The sequence below is a fragment of the Brassica napus genome, chromosome C8 (genome assembly GCF_020379485.1).
Source record: "Brassica napus cultivar Da-Ae chromosome C8, Da-Ae, whole genome shotgun sequence".
NCBI classification, from domain to species: domain Eukaryota; kingdom Viridiplantae; phylum Streptophyta; class Magnoliopsida; order Brassicales; family Brassicaceae; genus Brassica; species Brassica napus.
Window position 1 is genome coordinate 20,377,794 of NC_063451.1, and position 6,841 is coordinate 20,384,634.

A 6,841-nucleotide genomic window follows, 5' to 3' on the forward strand; every position below is an offset into this window, starting at 1 on the left:
TTTGGTTAACGCTCATGGAGAAGTGCTCACATCTCAAGCAGACATCAAAAAAGAAGCGGTCACGTATTTTCAGACCTTTCTCCAGAGTCAAGATGCCACCACTGAGGAAATAACGGTCACAGAGCTGCATGATCTTCTCACATATCGCTGCTCCATTGCAGAGGCAGAAGTGCTTATTGCCCCAGTCACAGCTAAGGAGATTCTTCAGGCCGTTCAGTCATTACCGAATGAAAAGGTATCGGGTCCTGATGGATTCACCAAGGAGTTCTACGTTGCAGCATGGCCCATTATAGGCAGGGAGTTTATCATCACAGTGCAGTCGTTTTCCTTATTCGGCTTCATGCCTACTGGAGTGAATGCAACGATCCTTTCACTGATTCCCAAGACAACGACTGCACAGTCTATGAAGGACTACAGGCCAATTGCATGTTGCAATTTCCTATACAAGGTAATAGCCAAAGTCCTTGCTAATAGACTCAAGATTATCTTCCCAGAAGCGATTGAGGCTAATCAATGTGCTTTTATCACGGAGCGTTTGTTGCTGGAGAATGTGCTGCTAGCCTCGGAGTTAGTCAATGGCTACCACAAGACAAAAGGAAAGAAAAAATGTGCGATCAAGTTCAACATATCAAAAGCTTTTGACACCGTTAAGTGGTCATTCATCATCACGGTGCTGCAAGCAATGGGATTACCGGCTCAGTTCATTCACTGGATACGCTTGTGCATATCAACAGCAGCCTTCTCAGTGGCTGTCAATGGAATCCTACAGGGATTTTTCACGAGCGCTCGGGGTATAAGACAAGGCTGCTCTCTCTCACCTTACTTATACGTCATCCTTAACAACGTACTCTCAAATCTACTGAACGAGGTAGCGGAGGCAGGGGTCTTTGCGTATCATCAACAGTGCAGTGAAGTCAAGCTCACGCACTTAAGTTTTGCAGACGATATACTTCACAAACGGCACAACTGAGTCGCTATTGGGAGTCCTAGAAACAATGAAATGGTTTGCATTGATATCTGGACTTCACATCAATGCCTCAAAGTCGTCCATATACGCATCGAGCAATGATGTAAGCAGTCTTGTAGCGACGGCAGAGGCTTTACACATACGGATAGGAACACTCCCCATCCGCTACTTGGGTATGCCATTGACCACAAAGACTCTTACCAGCACGATTACGAGCCGCTTATCGACAAGATACGCAACAGAATGCTGTGCTGGTCCAACAAATCATATCTTTCGCTGGTCGATTACAGTTGATTCAGTCAGTTATATCCAGCACGGTAAACTTTGGAGTTCAGCTTTTATACTACCGGCTAAATGTGTCGACACAATAGAAAGTATGTGTAGTGCATTTCTCTGGTCAGGTTCACCTACTCAAACTCATAAGGCGAAAGTGAGTTGGGAGGATCTCTGTTTTCCAAAGGATGAAGGTGGACTAGGAGTTCGGAAACTGCGAGATTTTGCGAGAGTTTTTGCTCTAAAACTTATATGGAGATTGTTCACACAAGCATCATCGTTATGGGTCAGTTGGGTGAGACATTATTTGCTGCGGTACAATTCTTTTTGGGATGTCAGAGATAAAAATAAGGGTTCGTGGATATGGAGAAAGCTTCTTAAGCTCAGGGATGTAGCTTATCAGTTTATCAAGGTGGAAGTCAAGAATGGTCGAAGTTGCCACTTCTGGTTTGATAATTGGATGGGTAAAGGCCGCTTGATAGATGTCACTGGAGCTGTGGGAACCACTTATCTGGGGGTTCAGCGGCACGCTAAAGTCAGTAGTGCAGCAACAGAGGAGGGATGGAGAATCAGGGGGCAGAGAAGCCGTCGCTATCATGAATTATGTGACAGTATAACGGCAACAGAGCCTCCAAAACCTGAGAAAGGAGAGGATATAGTGATGTGGAGGAATGGAGAAGATGAATTTACAGACTCCTTTTTAGCTGCAAGAACGTGGGAACAGATTCGAGTTAAAAGGAACAAGGTGAAGTGGAATAAGGTAGTCTGGTTCCCGCAAGGAGTTCCCAGATACGTCTTCATTACATGGCTTGCTATCAAGAATAGACTGTCCACATGTGATCGGATGATACATTGGGGAGTGGTTCAGGGCTCACTACAAGAAAACAGCGACATACTGAGGAAAAAATCGTCGGTATGTCGTCGGAATAACATTATTCCGACGACATACCGACGAAACAAGTCCTCGGAAGAAATTCATTTTTCCTCGAAAATCCCTCGGAATTTTCCGACGGAATTCCGAGGAAACAAATTTCTGAGGAAACTCCAAGGACCACCAGTTTGTCGGAAAGCTCCTCGGAATATACCGAGGGAGAACTTCCTCGGAATTTACCTCGAGAGTTCCGACGAAATGTTCCTTGGAATTTTCATCGGGAATTTCCGAGGAAATGAACCCTCGGAAAATTCTGAGGAATGAGTCCCTCGGTATATTCCGAGGAACATGTCCCTCGGTATATTCCGAGGGTTCATTTCCTCGGAATTTAAAAAAAAAAAATTTTTTTTAAAAAAATATAATTTTTGAAATTTAAATTCGAAAATATAAAATTAAAATTAAAATTGAAATCATATTAGTTAATATTCAAAGTTGTACAAATAAAAATAAAACATTCCGAGTTTTTGAAAAAAAAAAAAAAACTACGGGTCTGGCACGTCCGGGAACACCTCGTTCGGGAACATCCTCTGCATCATCTCCATCATTTGCTGGTTCAACCTCCTCTGTGCCTCATAGCCCGCCTGTTGAGCCGCCATCTGGGTCTCCAACAAAGATATGCAATCATCTTTGTCCTTCAACTGAGCCGTAAGTACTTCTGGATCAACAAAGGGCGGTGGTGCAGAAGAAGGAGGAACCGACCGGGTGCGACGACCCAAACCGACCAAACGTCCCTTCTTCTTTGGAACCGACTGAAATAGAAAATAGCCAAATTTTAAATCAAGAAATAAATGAATTGAACTTAAAAAAAAGAACTTACGGATTCAACGATTTCGTTGATTCGAAACCGGGACAAGTTGGTCGAAGCCGTCGAAGCCGTCAAAGCGTCATCCTCGGTTTGAAGCTGAGACACTTCGTCTTGCACCTGAGTTTGGACCAGGGTGACCACTTCCCTCACAAGACCGTCATCAATCTGGCCGGTCTTCTTGTTGGTATACGCCCTCTTCATTAGGGCGAGATCATCAACCGGCTCGCCATCATTTTCTTCCGCCTTGAAAAAAACATAAATTAAAGAAACATTAGAAATTAGAAGAAATGCACAAAAAATAAAATTTCAAAACTTAAATAATTGAAGAAAAAGCGACTGAACTTACCATGCGATCTCCCAGAGAGGCAATAGATTGAGCACCCAAGTTATGCTTGAAGACGCCCTTCCCTTTACGGTCGCTTCTGCGGTTGGTGGAGTTGGTGGAAGAAGTTTCTTTCGTCTCTTCCTTATCCCAATGCGTACACAACTCCGTCCAGACCGTGTTGTTTATCGACTTTGGGACCTTTTAATAAAAAAAAAAAGAAAATAGTTTAATAAATTAAAAAATAGTTTAATAAATTAAAAAATTGTTTAATAAATTATAAACAAACCTTGTTGATTTCCCACTTCTTCTTCCACTCGTGGATCTGCTTCCCATAGTTGTCCATTACTTTATGGACGAAGTGGTGATAGATAAAGAGCGTCTCATCGGAATTCCAGTTGAATTCTTGCTGAAAAATAAACACAATTAGTAGAAAATTTATATTAAAGATTATATATATAAGTAAAAAATTAGAATACTTACCGCAAACTAACGAAACCACATATGCTGCTTGTCGGTAGGGAAGTCAGTGAAATTCGGATGTCCCTTGTCGAGGGCCGAGTACATCATACGGTTGATCCATGCGCTGATCCCGTTCCCGGATCGGTTGAACCTAATAAAAATAACAAACGGTTAATAATGAATCAAATTTTAATGAAAAAAAATATATGTTTAATTACCATGTTTGACCCCGTCCATGTGGATACGGAGTGAGATAGAGAAGATGGTCACGACCGGGCTGTCGAACCAACTCCACAACACTCATCACTCCCGGAGGACCCGGAGGAGCAGGAGCGGGTGCAGCAGCGGGAGCGAGAGGAGCAGGAGCGGGTGCAGCAGAGGGAGATGTATGGTAGGAGCTGTGGGGCGTAGGGGAATCCTGAAAATGGCTGGAATCCCGAGACTGGCTCCCCGTACCACCACGACCACGACGCTGTCGAGGCCGGGTCTGATCATCATGAGACCTGTAAATTAAAAAAAAAATATTTAATAAATATAAAAATATATAAATTAATTTTTTTTTTTTTTAAAAAATCCCAAATAATAGTTTTTAATCACAAAAAAAGTTTTATAGATATTAAAAATGTTTGATAAATATATAAAAATAGTTCTAATAAACAAAAAAAAGTTTTAATAAATAAAAAATAGTTTAATAATTACAAAAAATAGTTTTAATAATATTAAAAATGTTTAATAAATATAGAAATTTATAATATATATATATATATATATATATTTTTTTTAAATCCCAAATAATAGTTTTTAATCAAAAAAAAGTTTTATAGATATTAATAATGTTTAATAAATATATAAAAATAGTTCTAATAAACAAAAAATAGTTTTAATAAATAAAAAATACTTTAATAATTACAAAAAATATTTTTAATAATATTAAAAATGTTTAATAAATATAGAAATTTATATAATATATATATAAATTTATATATTAAAAATGTTTTGCAAAATCCAAAAAATCGAATTTATATACAAAAAACATTTTGTAAAATCCAAAAAATCGAATTTATATACAAAAATTGTTTTGTAAAATTCAAAAATTGAATTTATACACAAAAATCGAAGTTATATACAAAAATCGATTTTATAAATACAAAAAAAATAAAAAATTTATAAAAAAATTCTAAATCATTTAAACAAAACAAATTATTCTACCAAATCACAATTCTAAACCTATTATACAACCAAATCACAATCCTAACCAATCACCCTAACAAAAATCTATCAAATCTACACAAAAACCTAACAAATAGAACCTAAGAGAGTGGGATAGGGTCCTTACATGATTTGTGTAAGAGAAGGGGGAGATCGCCGGAGATATCGTCGGAGAGAAGGGGGAGATTGCCGGAGAGGAGGGAGAGGAGCCGCGCAGAGGAAGAAGAGAGAAATGGGGAAGAAGAAGCGGCGCGTGGTTATAAAACCTAGGGTGCGACGGATAGTTTCCGTCGAAATTCCGATTTCAATTTTCGCGAAATATTTGCCCAGTTAAATGAAAATATTCCGAAGAAATTCCGACGGATACTTAAATATCCGTCGGAATTCCGTCGGAATATTCCGAGGAAATACCGAGGAACTAGTGTTTGGGGTTTCAAAACATCGATTTTTTTGTCGTATTTCATTTCTTATACAATTGTAATGCATACCATTGAGGATTCTTTGTATAGATGATCATAAACCATGAAATAACAAAATTTCAAAATGAATTGTAAGTATTCCCTTTACCGTTCATTAAAGTGTATAAGTGTTTCTCTTATGTTGTGGGGATTTCGTTCATACAATCGGAAAAGTGTTTATTATAGGGTAAGGAACAAATTTTTAACTTCATAATCAGTCTAAGACACTTAATAAGGGTTATATAAGTGTTATTCAAACCGTAAAACGTTATTTTCGGTTTAAAAACCCTACTTCCTCGGAATTTCCTCGGAATATCCCGAGGGAATTCCGAGGAAACCCTTATCTTCCTCGGATTTCCGTCGGAATATTCCAAGGAAATACCGAGGAACTAGTGTTTGGGGTTTCAAAACATCGATTTTTTTGCCGTATTTCATTTCTTATACAATTGTAATGCATACCATTGAGGATTCTTTGTATAGATGATCATAAACCATGAAATAACAAAATTACAAAATGAATTGTAAGTATTCCCTTTACCATTCATTAAGGTGTATAAGTGTTTCTCTTATGTTGTGAGGATTTCGTTCATATCGGAAAAGTGTTTATTATAGGGTAAGGAACAAATTTTTGACTTCATAATCAGTCTAAGACACTTAATAAGGGTTATATAAGTGTTATTCAAACTGTAAAACGTTGTTTTCGGTTTAAAAACCCTACTTCCTCGGAATATTCCGAGGGAATTCCGAGGAAACCCTTATCTTCCTCGGAATTCCGTCAGAATATTCCGAGGAAATATCGAGGAACTAGTGTTTGGGGTTTCAAAACATCGATTTTTTTTGCCGTATTTTATTTCTTATACAATTGTAATGCATACCATTGAGGATTCTTTGTATAGATGATCATAAACCATGAAATAACAAAATTTCAAAACAAATTGTAAGTATTCCCTTTACCGTTCATTAAAGTGTATACGTGTTTCTCTTATGTTGTGGGGATTTCGTTCATACAATCGTAAAAGTGTTTATTATAGGGCAAGGAACAAATTTTTGACTTCATAATCAGTCTAAGACACTTAATAAGGGTTATATAAGTGTTATTCAAACCGCAAAACGTTGTTTTCTGTTTAAAAACTCTACTTCCTCGGAATTTCCTCAGAATATTCGAGGGAATTCCGAGGAAACCCTTATCTTCCTCGGAATTCGGTCGGAATATTCCAATAAAAAAAAAGTTGATGCTAGTCTGTTTCCGAGTCATCATCACCAGATGAATCTGAATCTGGATCTTGGTGAAACTCTCCAATCACTGGTTCATCCTCTACGTGAACGACGGATTCCTCTCCGAAGTCGGTTAAATCGACTACAAGGCCAACTCCAGCTAAATCTTCTGCTGCACTTAAGTTGCCGGATGTGCTTG